Raw genomic sequence first — 19,618 nt, forward strand, 5'->3', positions numbered from 1 at the left:
TATTTATATTCAGGCATGTGATACAAAGTACACTGCCAAACACATAGCTGATGCTCAAAAATCACATATGTGCTGAAGTGTGTGTTCAACCTTTTCTTTTTAATTGAGGCATAGGTGACATATACCATTGTATTAGTTTCAAGAGGACAGACAGCATCATGATTCGATGTTTATAAACATTGTAAAATGATCACAATCACATCTGTCACCATACACAGTTACAATTCTTTTTCTTGTGATGAGACTTTTAAGATTCACAGTCATAGCACCTTTCAAGTATGCAATACAGTATTACTAACTGTAGTCACCATGCTGTACATTATATCCCCATGACTGTAGTGAACACTTTTTTATAAGCCCAAGTTGCAGATCATTATCTCTTAGAAGAAAACTCTTAAACTTATGAGTTTTTATTTAAGGTAGAAATACACAAAACTCTATTAATCTAAATGCTGTGTAGAATCTGATCCTTTTAGTAGTTTTATTATATGGACACATAATTTTTATGATATACAAAATGTTAGCCTTTGTTTAAAACAACAGTTTTCTCATTAAACATTTGAGTGCAATCTTGAATTGTGGGAAAGCTGAAAATAGAGAACCATGAACTGTAGATAAAAGGATTTAGATAGTCCTGACATCAGCTTGGCGGCAATAGAGTTGCATGTGTTAATGAGAGCATGAGTTGTTTTATAACACCAAAGTGATTGAAATCTTATATAGACATGACTGCATTGACTGGAAAAGAGCTGAAGCTTCCCAGAGGTTTTAAATATTTTGGAACATACTTTTAAACATCAATTCTAAATTGCTATAACAATGATTGAGAGTGTGTCTTCTGTCTTACTTTACCAGTCTACCTGGTCCAGACCAGTAGGACAGCTCTGCTCCACAATGTCGTTCAGGTAACCAGGCTTCTTCTTAGTTGTTCTGCTTTCTGAGTGCTTTCCTTACCTGGAGAGTGAAAGCTAGTTGATGCCTATCTGAAGTCCCCCTTATAGAAAAGAAGAAAACAAGCAAATCTAAGGCAACTAAGTCCCTTGTAACCAGGGATACAGAAGTTGTACTTGTCACCTATACTCCATTTTGTTTGCAAGAACTCGGTCGTATAAACACACAAAACTGTAAGGAAATTATATTTCATTTAGTTACAGGATGGGGTCCAACATGATAATTAAAAAAAAAACAACAAGTCTTTTGAGACCTAGCACCTAATGAAAATTTTATACATGTTCTATATGTTCTATTCCATATGTCTTAATTATGTATTTTGTATTTTGTCTCTTTTTAGAATATAGGGTTCTATAAATACAGATACATGGGTATAATCTCACATAAAATCAATTCATATGTTTCTTACATTTCTCTTCATACTGAGTGTTTATCAGTTTCTAATAAAAGTATATTACATTCATCCTCTATCAGTGTTTTTTTTCTCTTTGTTATTATATCAGTATGTGTTTATCTTTTTCTAGAAAATTTATTAGTGCATGCAAGTTCATAAATGTTACATCTTTTTGGTGGGTTCCTTCCCTCTTTATCTCTCTAAATAGTTTGGCACAAGAAATATTGTCCTCTTATTAGTATTCTGCCAAATACTTTCTTTTAGTTGGTATTTAAAAATTTCTCTTTTAAACTGTAAATGTAACCATCATCTACAGAGAGGCAGAGCTCTCTTACTTGGAAAGATGTGTCTCTGCCTTTTCCTAGTTATCATAGGTGATTTTGTTGCTACAGTTTCTTGTTCATTCTTTACGTATTCACTGGTCTTTCCACATGTTAATATTAAGATCAAAGCTAGTTTCAGGAATGTCTTAGTGATTAATAGCAACATTTTATCCTTAAAGTTTTCTATAAGGATAAGAACTTCATGAAAATAAATAAAAAGCTATATAGTTATATCTGGAATAGCCAATTCTGCAGATTAAATAAGTGTGTACAAATATTTGTAACATTTTATATGTTTAGAATATTTTGAAAGTCATTGACAAAGTTGATTCCATCAGAGATTAACCGTTGTCCAGCCACCCACTTTTTAAACAAGACCTTGAAAGAGACTCTTAACTATAGAGAACAAACTGAGGGTTGATGGAGGGAGGTGGGTGGTGTATGGTCTAAGTGGGTAATGGCCATTAAGGAGTGCAGTTGTGATGAGCACTGACTGTTAAATATAACTGATGAATTACTAAATTCTCCTGAAACTAATGTTATGCTAAATGTTAACTAATTAGAATTTAAATAAAAACTTAAAACATTAAAAAAATAGATAAATATAAAAGCATTTTTTTTGGTATTTATAAATAAGCCCTTGAAATCTGAACTTCATTTCCCTCAGTACCTTGAAATTGCTGTAAAGCAGGCAACTACTTAATTTCCAACTGATAGAATTTTGCTTGGACTGAAGCAACCTTTGGGCATTTCTAAGTACTTTCTCTCAGTAGGTGAGAAAGTTGTGGCTCAGGAGTGTGGGTAGTCCATTCTGTTTTCATCTCTAGCTCTTCTTAAAATCAAACTATGTTGTGGCTTCGATGAAACATCCTTATCATTGTAATTTTCTTTCCTCTTAATGCCATGTTCCTTTTTCTTTAAGGTCTTCTATTCTGAGTTCAAAACTTAGACAAAGTTAGAGCTTTAGTTCTTTCTTTGTACATTATTTTCATCAGTTACCTATTTACCCTCATTGTTCTAGCTATAATTTTCAGTAGGTATTTTAAAATCCAACCTCCAGCCATTGTCCCAACATTTCCATTGACACTTGACACTTGATGTATTCAACATCTCCTTCCCCTTTCTTTACTCAGAAAGATCTGTTCTTCTCTAGAAATATAAACTTTTAAAGTCATGTGTACTCTAAATGTAAATCTTTAGTTATTATTAAGAACTAAATATTAACTGCAATAAGTGTTTCTGAAAAGAGAATATTTCAACTTTTTTAGTTTATAAGATAGAATATTGGCTTTGGTTATGGTTTAAGAAATGTGCATTTTTACTTTTTGGCATCTAATACATAGACCAAAATCTTTGGGAGTAAGTTCTCAAATTGTCCATTTTTCTTTCTGTTTTTACTTTTGCGCTCTTAACTTGTGTCTACTTTGTTCACAATATCTGTTTTCTGTGGTGTTCATTTACAATAAAACTATTAGAAGAGCAGAAGGAGACTATGTCCTTAATGAGCTATTAGATTTTTGAGAGCGTATTTTTGTCTACCCTTATAGCATCTGGATATAAATTTATAATTTATTTAGGACCTTGTATTTATGTGTGTTATGTCCGCTGTTTAAAAGTGAGAACATATGCTTATGAGCTTTACGCATTTGTTAGTCATATTTAACATATAAAGGCATTTTGTAATGTGTAAGCAGTATTACCAGAATGCCAAAAAGCTTTAAAAGTTGTTTAATATTTTTTAAGACAGCTCTCCTCACCTACTTTCTTTTCCCATATTGCCTATTAAATATACCAGCCATCTGGATTCCTAGTTGCTGTTCAAGTATTCATTTAAATAAAATTCTGCAATTTAGTTGGTTAATAATCCATTAAGTATCATGATGCTGAAAAAATAAATTTCACTGGCTAATCTTTTAAAGAAGTAGGTTGTATATAAAATTTATCTATTGGCCACTCAGGCCCTAGATGTATCAGAAAACAATTTAAGTGTCTGTACAAGTATGTATATATATACTTCTTGTTGGAAGGGAGTGTAGTTATAGACATAAAGTATAGCACATCATGATAAGCGCAGTTAAGAAAATAAGAAAAAATTAAGTATTATATAAATTAGTGATATAAATCAAGCACTCAAAGAACTTTAGTATATTCAGAATTATGCTGCCAAGATATCTAAATGAATGGAAGTCATAAACTGGATGTTTTAAAATAAAATATATAAATCTTCTGTATTGCAAATTTGGGTTAGGGAATGTATAAATTATAACAGGTGTATTAAAGTCGCCTTAGCTTTGATTATAAATCAAAATTGAATACATTAGTAGAATTGGGTTGTAATCTGGGCCATCCTACTAAAATGCTGCATGATTTTTATGGGTCTGGCTCTTTCCTCACTCAGAAATGAGAGGTAGGTAAATCAGTTGACAGAACAGTCATCTGTTTTTCTTGTATGTGAATCCAAATGTCTGTCCATGCAGAAACCATAAGTCTCTATGTACTCACCTTAGCTAATAATTCTAAAAATATTTGAGTTTGAGTCCTTTAGGTGTATTATTTCAGTAGTCTCTTTCTAAACTGTAACTCTATTTTAAATAATGTGGTATATGCATCAATGTGATTAAACTAGCCACATCAAGAAATATACATAAAAGAAACAAGATTATGGTTGCCTGAAACTTGACACACTTGTTCTAGCTATATTACTAAGGGTATATGTTAGCCCTGTCCCTCCCCACCCAATTATAGTCATGATGACAGTTTCCCCTGTAAATGTCTAGATTGATTGTTTTTAACACGGGCTTTAGATGTTGTATAGGAAAAACTCTAGCGAATGTAAATGTCCCTTTATCCTTGAATAAAAATAATCAGTGACTTCTAATAGGAACAGAATGTTAGTAGAGAGGTGGAGGACTTTTGGCCGATAAGTGATTCATCCATTAAGAGTATGTCATTGGTACCATTCTCAGACATATGCTCTCTGGAATTTGGTCACTTGCAGATGTTTCAAGGGGAAGCTGTCAGTAGTGTTGTCCTTTTGATATACGTAGATCCAGGATGTCCTGCCTGTATTATCACATGACTTAATCAAAGTCTGTAAATTTCAGGAGGTGAAGAGTAAATCCATATATTGTGACTTTGGTGTCACTTTGATAAATATTGCTAGCTGTGACCATCATTTTATTCTTTGGGGACTAAATGTAGGTGCCACAATTCAAGAATATAATTAGTATCCTCATTATTAATCATGGCATGTCACCCATAACTTATTCTGACTCACCAGATTTATTTAAGGTGCCCATCAAAATGTAAGCTTTGGGCATATTTTGATGTATGTACAACATTTTCTAGCTCCTGCATCACCTGTTGAAAAAAACTGAAAGAAGGCTCTCTCATATATCTTTTTTTTCCTGTACTATAATTTTCTAAAATATGTGTTTTTTGCTTTCCATACCAGTAAAGTTGTAAAATACATCTTAATCATTGCAAAGATAAAAGAAAGTCATGATATGGAGAAAGGGGCACCCTCTTGTGCTGTTGGTGAGAATGCAAAGTGATACAACCACTCTGGAAAACTGTATGACAGTTCCTCAAAAATCTAAAACTAGAACTACCCTGTGATTCAGCAATTGTACTACTAGGTATTTACCAAAAAAATACAAAAGTACTAATTCATTGGGATACATGTACCTGATGTTTATAGAAGCATGACCTACAATAGCCAAATTATAGAAGTAGCCCAACAGTCCACTGATTGATGAATGGGTAAAGAAGATATGGTATATATACACAATGAAATATTACTCAGCCATAAACAAGAATGAAATCTTGCCATTTGCAATGACCTGGGTGAAGCTAGAGAGTATAATGTTAAGTAAGTCAGTGAGAGTAGGACAAATACCATATGATTTCACTCATATGCGGAATTTAAGAAACAAAATGTTAAGAAACAAAAGAGCAAAAGGAAAAAAAAAAAAAGAGAGGCAAACCAAAAAAAAGTTAGCTATAAAGAACCAACTGATGGGGGTGCCTGGGTTTCTCAGAGTCTGAGCCTCTGCCTTCAGCTCAGATCATGATCTCGGGGTTCTGGCATTGAGCCCTGCATCAGGCTCTCTGCTCAGTGGGAAGCCTGCTTCCTCCTCTCCCTCTGTCAAATAAATAAAGAAAACCTTTAAAAAAAAATGCACTTGCTGTGATGAGCAACATGTTCTGTATGATAGTGTTGAATCACTATATCGTATACCTGAAACTAACATTATACTATATGTTAACTGGAATTTAAATATAAACTTAAAAAAAAGGAAAAAGAAAAGGACAAAAACAAAACAAACAAGAAAAACTCTATCTTAGGTTCCCTTTGTTTGTAAAGAGTATCCCATTTTGCAAGTGGTTTTGCTGAATTGATCCATCTTGCCTGATATTCACATTTGCCCTAAGAAGGGAACTGAGATATTATTCCCATTTATAAATGAAGAGACAGTGCTCAGTGCTTGGAAAGAACAAGCCACTCAGCTGTCATCAGCTCGTGAGTGGCAGAGCAGCGTCTTCCTGATGTCCGTCCCAACATTCAGCATTAGCTCCTCCAGCAAAGCTTGTCAATGAGCCCCTCATGTAAAACCAGGCTCTCAAACTTTAGTGTGCATTGAAATCACCTGGAGGGCTTGTTAAAAATGCATCATTATGTTCTCAATCTCTAAAGATAATGACTTGAATAAGAACTAGAATTGGCATTTTAAATGAATACTTCTGGGTATTCTGTGACAAGTAGACAGAAAATCACACAATGTAGAATTCTGATATAGAAAAGTGTATCCCAAATCTTTAGTAGTTTACAAAATAGGCTGGAACCTATGGTATTTGAGCATATCAGCGACACAAATTGGGTAAGTTTTACACCTATGTGTCTAGAATTCCATATGTAAAACACAAGCTGATTTAGATGACAAAGAATTCATGCTATCTATTGATCACATTATTTCATGCCCTCTAGTAGTGAAGGCAGCATTCTCATTGGCAGCATATTCTTGAGTGCCTAAGATTAAAAAGAATTTATCTGAGCCATAATTTCTGCCTGCTCTCTTTTTTTCCCCATTCCCTTCCCATTCTACTGTGAGTAAGCAGGTGGCATGAAGGAGGTTTATGGTAGGATTTAAAATGAAAACCAATTAGACAAGTAATTAAAAATGGGAACTGACAACATGTCTTGATGTGCCTGATGTGTAAAATATAGACATTCCAGGGAAATTTTATTTTGTTACTTAAAAAATTATAAGTCAGGGGAAAGCATAGACTGTTGGCTCTCACATGCTCCCTCACCACCATTGCTATCAGCTGTGTCCTGAGCTAGAGCCAAGAAGGGAAATGTAAAGTGTATTTATTTAGAGAAAGAACTGCTACTACTGGAAAATGGCCAAAAAATACCTCCTTTCTATTGCAAATATTGATCTTTAGTTCCTCTGCTTGTAGTAAGTGAAGAAATGACCTCTATAATATACTTTTTAAAAAAAGATTTATTTATTTATTTTAGAGAACATGAGAGTGGGGGAGGGGCTGAGGAAGAGGGAGAGGGAGACTCTCAAGCAGACTCCCCATGAAGCATGGAGCTTGACATGGGGCTCAATCTCCTGAGACTGTGACCCAAGCCAAAATCAAGATTTGGATGCTTAACCAACTGACCCACCCAGGCACCCCATAATGTACTTTTTATGTCTAAATTAAGCAAAGCCTAAAGTTTTTTTTTTTTCATTTTTTAAACATATAAGTGTAAACTTTTTGTGTTCTTTCTTTCTTTTTCTTTTTCTTTTCTTTTTTTTTTTTTTAAGATTTTACCCACTTACTTATCAGAGAGAGCATAAGCAGGGAGAACAGCAGACAGAGTAGGCAGAGGGAGAAGCAGGCTCCCCACCTAGCAAGGAGCCCAATGAGGGACTCAATCCCAGGATTCTTGGATCATGACCTGAGCCAAAGGCAGTCGCCCAGCAGAATGAGTTACCCGGTGCCACCCCCACCCCCAAGTTCTTAAGTGTTACCAATGAAAGATGTGCAGAGTTTCACTTCCAGCATGACCACAGCGCTATACAGACCTGCTCTCCCACAAAGCTGATTTAAAATAAAAGAAGACAACATCAACAAGAAGGAGAGAACTAAACTATTTAAAATCTCTGGAAATGACTTTAAGAGCATAAGTGGGAAAAAGAAAACACTAAATTCAAGAGAATCTATTAAAACACAATTTTCTGAGCCTATGTGGATATTTTCAGTTGATAATCTGCCAAAGGATTATTAAGAACTAAGAGCCCTCATTATAGCTGTGGTTCCTCCAGAAGAAAGCCAGTATAGTGATAGTATTAATAATCTGATAGTACAAAGCAATAATAAGACCTCAATTATCAATATCGGGTACTGCTTTAGTATACTGTTATATTAAAAGTTTTCTTTTCATGTATGTTCCTCCAGTCTCTTCATCGAACCTGTAAATCAGCTATATCAGGGACTGGACATTGTATACTTTTCTCATTTTTCCAAGATTATATGGAACAATGCCTAAGGTCTAGTACACCCTCAGATATTTATTAAACATTATGCTGTGAGTTAGTCCTATAAAATACCTCTTTATTTCTCATATGCCTAGCTGGGCACTATATAAATCAGAAGAGTAGGGAAATTTATATGAGAAATATTGAGGCTACAGTTAAGTGTAGGGGTATATGTTCAAAATATGATTGTCTGTTTCTCACCCAGAGATTGGCCTCAAACTTAACTCACTTAATGTTTCCTGACTTCATTATTTTTGTTGTGCCTGGGACATACTTATTAGCTTACTGAGTTTTGCTCTGTGTCATTTTCAAGTAATAAAATCATAATCTGACCTATAAACTATATAAATATATACAAACCTGGTAGCTGATGTCATATCACCTATCCATCTAAATCGCTGAAGAATCTTTCTGAGGGAAATTTCTCTTATAAGGAAAAAATACATTCTGAAACATTTTCAAAGTTTTTGTTTCAAATTTGACTCAAATCAGTTTCCAAATTTTGAGTAATGAATGCCTATATTATTCAAAAAATTTCAAGTTAGCAAGAAATACAATTTTACTCTTTTCTGTAACTCAATATCTATCTCAAATACCTCTCTCACATGGGGAGCAAAAACCTGTTAAAATCAATCTGAGGTATCTTCTTATTCACAGTCTATTATTTATGTAATGTTAAGTGTATAGAGGTGGGAAATGAAGATAAAATGGGGATCTTTTTCAAGATAGCATATTTTCCACAAGAATACATATAGAAATGGTCATTCATTTTTTACTTGAATGAAGTAGATTTCATCAAGCCAGTATTCCTGCTACAAAAGTAAAAAAAAGGCTAGATATATTACAAAATGTTTCATTTTACTTTATTTTATTTTTAAAATATTTATTTATTTAACAGAGATACACAGCAAGAAAAGGAACACAAGCAGGGGCATGGGAGAGGGAGAAGCAGGCTTCCCGCAGAGCAGGGAGCCCAATGCGGGGTTCAAACCCAGCATCCTGGGATCATGACCTGAGCTGAAGGCAGACACTTAACAACTGAGCCAGCCAGGCACCCCACAAAAATTTTTTTCTTAAATGAGAGTTGAGGAAGCAACGATGAACTCTAATTCTGAAACAGGGTCTTTGTGAGGTAGGCAAATGATTGCTGGTTCTTTTCTACCTGTGGCTATTTGTCAGAGTGTTAAGACCAGAGTTCACACTTCAAGAGACATTACTGGCAGTAAAGAAAGACCTGTGAGATTTGAGAATTAAGTGGACCTCACATGACAGGTGGAAACTTGGAGTCCCCAAATCAGAGCCATCTTCCCTGTTGGGACATTTGCTGAGTTCTGAGGATCAGGGGCCCTGGGCTTGAGGACTCCTTAAAGTCAGAACCCTATCTCCCATTGTTTCCTGTGTTTAAGAAAAAAAAAAAAAAAAAAAAAAGCCCCATTTGAAGGAGTTTCCTACTTCAGATATGACTCAATTTGCCCCTCAGGACAAAAGAACAGACTTACCAGACTTTGAGGTTTCAGGGGATGACGCTGTTGCAGTCAAAATCACAGGGTTTTTGTTAAATTTGACCAGGTGAGTCTGAAATTTATATGGCATTTCAGACGGGAAATAAATGGAAATTTGTTGTGGAATATTATCTCGTATTATAGAATGCTTTTATATGGAACTATATATGGAATAGTTAAGACAATCTTGGAGGAGGAGAAGGAAGGGGAAGGAGAGGAAAAGAAGGAGATACTTTGATTTCCCTTGCCTCAGGAGACATATCTAGAAAAACGTTGCTTCAGCTGATGTCAGACATTATGGCCTGTGTTCTATTCCAGGGTTTTTATGGTTTCATGTCTCACATTAAGATCTTTAATTCATTTTGAGTTTATTTTTGTGTGTGGTGTAAGAAAGTGGCCCAGTTTCATTCTTTTGCCTGTAGATGTCCAGTTTTCCCAACACCAACTGTTGAAGAGACTGTCCTTTTCTGATTGCATATTCTTGCCTCCTTTGTTGGAGATTATTTGATCATCTAATTATGAGTTTATTTCTGGACTCTCATTCTGTGTCATTGATCTATGTGTCTGTTTTTGTGCTATTACCATACTCCTTTTATTACTGCACCTTTATATATATTTTGAAATCTGGGATTGATAATACTCTAGATTTGTTACTCTTGTTCAGAATTGTTTTGACTCTTTTGGGTCTTCTGTCGTTCCATACAAATTTCAGGATTATTTGTTCTTGTTCCGTGAAAAACACCATTGGTATTTGATAGAGATTGTATTATATATGTAGATTGCTTTGGGTAGACTTTTTAACAGTATTTGTTCTCCCAATCCATGAGCATGGAATATCTTTCCATCTATTTGTGTGTGTGTCATCTCCAGTTTCTGTCATCAGTGTTCTGATGTTTCTGAGTACAGGTCTTCCACATTCTTGATTAAGTTTATTCCTAGACATTTTATTATTTTCAGCGCAATTATACATGGGACTGTTTTCTTAATTTCTCTTTCTGCAACCTTATTATTAAGTTATATAAATGCAAAAGATTTCTGTATATTGAATTTGTATCTTGTGACTTTACTGAGTTCACTTATCATTTCCAGTATTTTATTTTTCTTTTTTGAGGGAATCTTTTGGGTTTTCTATATATTGTATCATGTCATCTACAAATAATGAGTTTTCCTTCTTATCAGTCTGAGTGTCTTTTCTTGTTTGATTTCTCTGTCTAGCACTTACATTATTATATTGAATAAAAGTGGTGAGAATGGACATTCTTGTTTTATTTCTGATCTTAAGGAAAATCTCTCATCTTTTCATCAAATAATGCTGTTAGATGTGGGTTTTAATTTTTTTAATTTTTAATTTTTTAAAGATTTTATTTATTTGAGAGAGAGAGAGAAAGGGAGAGAGAGAGATCATGAGCAGGGGAGGTGGGATAGAAGAAGCAGATTCCCTGCTGAGCAGGAAGCCTGCCCAGTGTGGGATGTCCAGGACCCCAGGATTATGACCAGAGCTGAAGGCAGATGCTTAACTGACTGACCCACCCAGACACTGAGGCTGTGGGTTTTTATATGTGGGCTTTATTATGTTGAAAAAAGTTATTTCTTAAACAGGATAGAAAAAACACTGGCCATAAAATAGAATAAAATTCAGACCTCATTAAAATTATTTGCTTCTGTTTATCAAAAGACAACATTTTGAGTAAAGAGGCAAGCTACAGATAGGGAGAAATAATCACAATACGTATATCTGACAAAGAATCTTATCCATATGTATGTAAAATATACATATGGATAAGATTTTGTATGTTTTCCATATTGTATATAATATGGAAAACATACATACAGAATATATTAATATAAATACACATGATATATTTAAATATATATAAATATTTAAAAATATATATACTATATATATTATATATATAATATACAATATGGAAAACATAGATACAGAATATATTAATATAAATACACATGATATATTTAAATATATATATACAATACCTTGAAAAAATCCGACATTGGATGGAAGTGCTCAAACTTCCAGTTTTAAATAGTGGGGATATCATGTACAACATGACAACTCTAATATATAACTCTGCTATGTGGTATATTTAAAGTTGTTAAGAAGGAAGATGCTAAAAGTCCTCATCACAAGGGAGACTTTTTTTTGGCATCTAGATGAGATGATAGATGCTAACTAAACTTAAAATGGTAACCATTTTGCAATATCTGTAAATAAAATTATTGTGCTATATACTTATATAATGTTTGTCAGTTTTATCTTAGTAAAACTGAAAGAAAAAACTCCTACAGATTAATAAAAAAAAATTAAAAAATAAGCAAAAGACTTTAAGAAGTATTTCCCAAAATAGGATATCTAAATCACTACTAAGTTTTTGAAATTGGGGTGAACATCACTATTCATCAGTAAGATGCAAATTAAAATGACGGTGAGATGCACTTACACCCCAAACAGAAAGGCTAAAGTAAAACACATAGACAAGTCTCTTGCTATTGTCTGTATTTTTCATTCAGGGACGTCTATGCTATTTCCTTTTCCCCCTCCCCTTGCTTCAGACAGGGGATTTGGTTTACAGACTCCACGTGATAATCCATTTTTTACTGTGTGGTTCTTCCAAATATATTGCCTGTGATTTGACTGCTTTTAATTTTTCCAATTTCTAACTTCAAAAATTCAAAATTAAGCCTTTATTTCTCTGTCTTTTTCTCACATCTTTTTACTTTCAATATATAAAAAAGCATAAATGTTTTAAAGTATGGGTCCTAATAAATAAATATTAAAGAATTTATCCATTTTGTCTGCATAAATTGACCATTCATTAAACAAAACAAAACAAATCTCATTAACAGCAGTGCTTGGCTGGCTCGGTCAGCAAAACATGCAACTCTCAGTCTCAGGGGTGTCAGTTCAAACCCCGTGTTTGGTACTGAGCCTACTTAAAGGAAGTAAGTAAGTAAATAAGTAAATAAATAAAATCGTGAATTACAAAATCCATTCACAGAGAAGAGATGCTTTTATTTTTGAATTTCAGATTAAATGTCCCTGTGATCCTAGGTCAAATGATTCTCCAATGTATATTTTCATTTGTAAAATGTATATACAGCATATAAATAGATGTTTACTCTGAATAAAATAGTTAATTTATTTTTAAAGTGTATGTAACATCTTATTTCCCCTAGTACTTGTGTGTGGAGACACACAAGTGGAGACAGATATGAGGTCAGCACAGAATGGAAGAATGAGCTCCTGCATTCAACCTGGGCATGCAGGAGAAGCAGCTCTTAGTGATATGGACAGTGATTTGAACGTGGGAGAAGATAACTATGGGGCAGCCACCAAAAATCTTTCTGATATTGATGTCAGGGCTGGGATGCAGGGTGCCCCTTCACTGAGGCACTCTCACAGATGAGGACCACATACCATAAAATAGTCCAGTGTTGTGGTAGAGATTATTAGATGTTTATTCATTTACCCAGTTATCGCTTTGATTTGCAGAGCCTGGGGTTGGGATGCAGGGTGCCTTTTCTAAATTATCCATGCAGATTAATATCATGTACTATGAAGTAAAGACTATTAGATAGTAACTGAGGTTTGCTTTCTTTTCTTGTAGGCAAATAGTAAGACTACGTTCCTGAGCCTCTCTTGTGGTCAGAGGACTAGGTGCTAGTCAGTGGAATGTTATCAGAAGTAATGATTGTCATTTCTGGCCATGTTCCCCCAAACTTCCTCTTCAATATTCTCCTACGTGCTACTTCCTTCCTCCAGCCAAATAGGAAGGAAATGACCTTCTCAGACAACTTTGGGAGCTATTCGTTAAAAAGCCTCAAAAGAAGGGGGAGAAAAAAAAGAGCCTCAGAGTTGTAGGCTGCCTAGATTCCAAAATAACTTTGTAACTGAGCCAACTTCCACTGACGGGGTGGATCCCCCCAGGTCTGTTGCATCCACCATAAGTGTACTTCTGTTGTATTTGTACCTTTACATTTTTGGATCTTTGGAATCCAGCTATTAGCATTACCCTAATTAAAATGGGAAGAGTGATGTTGCAATGGTTAGTAATTCTGTACTCTCTGGCCAGGTTTAGCACTGACTCTCTGGGTAGTATGGACAGGTCACCTTACCTTGTAGGATTGGAGTTTCCTTGTTCTGCAGTGAAGGTAATGGATCAGTTGATCTAGGCCATTCCTTCCTGTTCTAACTTTACAGAGTAAGATACTGCATTGTATCAACAATGCATCTTGGTATTTTAATGCAAGGACACTACAGGATTTGCCATTGGTATGTACTGGTGTGCGGCACCCTCCCCCTTTAAATTTGTAAAACATAAAGTAAATTTCCAGTAATTTTCTAGGGGCATATGTTTACTGCTATTAGTTAAAATTAAAAAAAAAAAAATCCAAACAGAGTGTCTGGGATGCAAGTTCACTCATTGGAGCTAGCTTTTTTTCTGAGTGACCAATATCTATGTCATTAGTGCATCCATATATAAATCTGCTCTCAAATCAATAGGAAAGTAGCACTTTTTTATCCAAGAGATGGCACCAGGAAATTGTTACTCTTTCACACTATTGCTTCTACCCTGCACTTTTATAACATTTGTTTCTTTTAAAAGTTGGAGTGAAATTGATTTCACCACTTTTGAATTATTGGAGGGTTCCCCAAATAAATTTTTTGGCTAAGGGGGAAAATAGGTTTGCTCAACTTTTTAACGCTTATGTCACAAAAGAAAAAAAATCACAGAATGACATAATGTTGTTGCTTGAAGTATGGGTTTTCTGTGTGTATTATGAGTAGTTGGAATGAATACAAAAATGGGTGTATGTCTTACAGAGCTAAATTGGCTCAACTTTACACTCATTCCTTCCTTTTAAAAATTTTCAAGTTTGTGACACTTAAGAACTTGACACAGTTTTGTATGCTTAATCCTTTCTACTTGGAAATACTAACCTGATGGTTTTAAGTGCTTAGCATTATTTAGAACACATTAACTATTTTGTTGTTGTTGTTGTTGATATTAGTTTCAGGTATGCAACATAATGATTCAACAAGGCTCTACATTATGCTATAGTCACCACGAATGTAGCTCTCATCTTTCACCATACAACACTATTACAGTATCATTGGCTATTTTCCTTATACTCTAAATTTATTTCCATGATTTACTTAATCTATATCTGGAAACCTGTATTTCCCACTCCCCTTTGCCTGTTTTGCCTATACCCCTCACTCTCTTCCTCCTCTTTTCTCTGTATTTATGGATCTGCTTCTGCTTTTTGTTTATTCATTTGTTTTATTCCTTTAGATTCTACATATAAGTGACAGTATATGGTATTTGTCTTTCTCTGTGTGATTTATTTCACTTATATGATACCCTCTAGATGCACCCATGTTCTTGCAAATGACAAGATTTCATTCCTTTTTAAGGCTGAGCACTATTTTGCTGTGTGTGTGTGTGTGTAAACCACCTCTTCTTTATCCATTCATCTATCGATGGACACTTGGGTTGTTTCCATATCTTGATATTGTAACTAATTCTACAACAAACATAGGGGGATATATATCTTATTGATTTTATGTTTTTGTTTTCCTTAGGTAAATATCTACTAGTAGAATTACTGGATCATATGGTATTTTTATTTTTAAGTATTTGAGGAAACCCCATAGTGTTTTCTACAATGCTGCCCCAATTTACATTCCTACTAACAGTGTGTGAGGATTTCTTTTTCCCCATATCCCCTTGTTAACGTTTGTTACTTCATATTTTTTAGATTCTGGCCATTCTGACAGGTCTAAGGTGATATCTCATTGTGGTTTTATTTTACAATTCTCTGATGATTAATGATGTTCAGCATGTTTTCATGTGTCTGTTGACCATCTGTATGTCTTCTTTGGAAACACTCTATTCAGTTCCTCTGTCCATTTTTAAATTGCGTTATTAGTTTGCTGCACATTAACTATTTTTAAAGAATGATGAATTATGTCCTTCAGAGTAGTCTTGAAATAAGGAAAAACTGACTCACATGGTTTTATAAACTGTGGTGTGCCTTTATTAAAAAAAAACCTACAGATAATAGAAAAACTGACTTTTATTCAAAGCACCCATAGTGACAGCTCAATGAGGTAGCATTACTGATAAAGGAACTTCAATACTTACATTTTTCCATTAGTTTTCTTTTTCAGAAATAGTACATTTTCCCCTTCAAGTGCAACTTTGAGCAACTCACTGAGACAATCGGTCATTTTTTCAGGGCACAGAATTCATTAATCTTATGGCAGTTTGAGATGATTTTAACCCTCTGCGCTGATCTCAAAGCTGACAATTACAAAACCTGGCAAACAAGTGAAAATCTGAAAAATAGAATGATGCTGATTGTATGTAGTGAAGTCAGTTACTCTGGTCTCCTTACAGTGTTAATTATTTCAATAATTAGAAGCAGGGGGATCATTTCTTTGTATTTTCTCAGATCAGTGTGATAGAATATATTTTGCAACATATCTTTTTACTCCAGTCCCTTCTAATTAAGACAAGGAAGTTAAATGTCTGCAGGTCTTTATTTTATTTTATTTTATTTTGACAAAAATTGGGAAAGTGAACCATCCTTTCAAATAGCTTCTATTGTTCTTTTATGTAAGCCCAACTGAAATTTATTAGAAATAGTTTGCATCCTTCAGATGAAATTTCACATTTACAATTTGTTAATCTCTCTCCTTGACTTTAATGAAATTTATCCCAACTTCTGGGCACCAATCAGTCCCATAAATGTATAACTGGTTTTAATCTCAAGGAAAATATTCACATTGCCCAGTATTATGGCAGAGGGAGAAAATGAAAAAGATACTCGAAAGCAAAGTAATATTTGTAAACTGAAAATTTATCCAAATGTCTTTGCACATTGAATGGTCTATAGATGATATATATAAATAGAGTAGTCAGGGAGTTCAAGCCTTCTGCAGAATAGAATAGAAGAAATCAATGAACAATTTCTTTATTTCTCTGGGCTAGTGGAAAAGGCCTATCTTTAACTGTCAGACCTATTGTCACTTGGTTGAAGGGTAGCCATAAGTTGAGGCATCGTGTTGCTTTCCACTACTGTGTAAGTTATTAGAGAACCTGCTTTAAAGAAATATTTACTGAATTCCTTTTAAAGGATGACAGCTTATTACTACTAACTCCTGTCAAACAAAATACTTTCCCTTCATTCTGCACTTTGTAACTCTCCAGGAACTCATAATCATAAGAGAAAGCAAATGGAAATCATTCTTTCCTGCTGAAGTCTAGAAGTTGCATGGCCATCAGTCACAACCATGTGGCAAATGTTCCCAGAGAAGGAGGAATTAAACAGGATGAGAAAGACTCTCAGCTATATCATTTTGGAACTCTGATGACTGGATCATTTTCAAATTGCACAGGAAATTAACTTACAATGATTTCCACTGACACTTTAAAGTGCATTATCATGTGATCTTCATCCAACATATTTTTGTGTGCTTTTGTTATTGTACAAATGTTAGTATCAAATTTTAGACTACATTTTTAATTATAAAAACAATATACGAACATGTCACCCAAAGCAAATAGTCCAGGAGAGCACAAAGTTGGAAATCTATTTTTCCATTCCTATGCTTACTAGTTTCTCTTTCCAAAGATAATAGCATTATTGGGGTTTGGGATTTGGATTTGCTGTTGTTCTTGTTTTTTTCCTGGAACATGTTTATGTATAGACAGACACATGTGAGTGTTTTTATAAGTAATTTTAGATTATACAAGCATGCTTATGGACTTCTGTGTACTTTGCTTTTATTCATGCTCTAAGTATGGGTATGTTGAAATGAATTTCTCTCTCTCTTTCCCTCCATCCCTCCCTCCCTACACACAGAAGCACACACATAAAACAATGTAGATGTTTAATAAAAGTGTTCTAAAATGTCTCAAATGAGTATCATGATATGTCCAGACTTCATTTGACTCAGTCCCTCATATTTTTCAAATATTCCCAATATTCAAATAATTCCCAAATTTTAGATATCAGATTTTTAAAAAAAAAATTCAAATAGTAAAATCTTCTGATTTTAGAATAAGAGGTATTTAGATTCTAGTTCAAAAATATTCAAATTCTAGTTCAAAAATACTTGCCCAGTATTCTCGTACCCCTCTCTTCCCATATCTTTGTTTAATAAAATCCTGTTTCTAAGGACTAACCTAAGTATGAATTCCTCAATGAATTTATCATTACATCCATAATTTCTTTATCCATTCTTCTCTTGTGCTTTACACATACACCATGTAATTTAGCACCTAATAATGATATTACAGATCCATTTTATTGGCTTTTATATTTATCAGGGTACCTTTAATATTGTTGACTAGTCCAGAGATTAATAAACATCTATTGATTGAATGATCAAGGAAGCAAATTATGGTTAAATCAGCAAATCCATTCAGCCAGTAGAGCCCCATTGGCACATGTAACAACATAGTCAGGAAAATCCATTCCTAAAGATGGTTTTGCAGCCTAAAAATTACTGTTATCTTTTACTGCATTTTCTATTGGACATTTCTAAAGATGAGTAGGAGTGGCAGGTGCAAGCTCTGAAGTAAATGTAGAAGCAATTCGATTTTTTATTCCTTGTCTTATGATCATATTGCTCTGATAAAGAATTTAGTGCACTGGTGTAGCTCAGTCACCTCCCAGTGGATGGTGCTTCAGTTTGATTCTTGAGCTGAAGCTTCTCCATAAGTCTAGCTGCAGTAGCTCTGGTGATCCCGGGGGAAGCACATCAGGATCCCTGCTTCTTCAGATGGTGCTGGGCATGCATAAGAAGAGAAAAGATCTGTACCGGCCCCTGAGTTTCAGCACTGGAGTGTGATTCTAGAAACACTTTGATGCTATAAAGTGGAAAAAAAATAGGTCAAGTGGATTGAAAATGAAGCTCTACTTGCTCATTTTTGATCACTGTAGAATGAAACTGTACACTGCTCTCTAAAACCTGAAATTGAGTTCTTAAAGGTGGATTTATTGAGAATTACTTAGATATAGGACAGAAGAAAAGGAGACCAAAGAGAAAAGAATGAAAGGAGAGGTCAAAAAAGGGTCATTATGTTCTCTCCTCTGAGCTTCAGATACCTGAATAGTAAGACTGTTATTTTATTTTATTTTATTTTTTTTACCTTGGTCTATATATAGAATGAGCAAACCTGTTTCAGTAATTCCTATAGGATCGTTACATATTCTAGAAATGAAAGTGAATATTTCTTTAATCAACTTCAGAAAACATATTCATAACAATGGTTTGCTAAATTTTTCTAAGCATACCTGAAAGTTACAGTAGGAAGCTCACAGCATGCAACTTAATGATGTTTTTCCTTAGAAAGTCCAAGACTGTGTATGTACAGAATTTGAATAAAATTCATCATACCTTGCTGTCTGGCTGGTGTTGAAGCTAAAGCAAATGCCATCACTACATCTTACATTGGTACACGGGCTTAAAAGACATTCCTCTCTCTCTCAAATTCCCTCAATATAAGGCAATTCTTATTTTAATGCCAAATAACTTAATCCTCTAAGTAGTTGGTTTTTAATGCGAAATCAATATAATTCTCAGTAACTTTTTTTAAAGATTTTAATCATTTTTCGAGAGAGAGAGAGAAAGAAAGAGAACAGGGAGAGAGGAAGAGGGAGAAGGAGAAGCAGACTGGGCTAATCCCAGGACCCTGAGATCATGACCTGAGCCAGACACTTAACTGACTGAAGCCACCCTGTCACCTCAACATTTTTTCCTAATGTGAAAGATATACGTGTGGGTTATTTTATATATATATATATGTGTGTGTGTGTGTGTGTGTGTGTGTGTATTTATATTACACATGTATGTATATTTATATATAAATGTATATTAAAAAT

This window comes from Meles meles, chromosome 9 (assembly GCF_922984935.1).
Source record: "Meles meles chromosome 9, mMelMel3.1 paternal haplotype, whole genome shotgun sequence".
In the NCBI taxonomy this organism is placed as follows: domain Eukaryota; kingdom Metazoa; phylum Chordata; class Mammalia; order Carnivora; family Mustelidae; genus Meles; species Meles meles.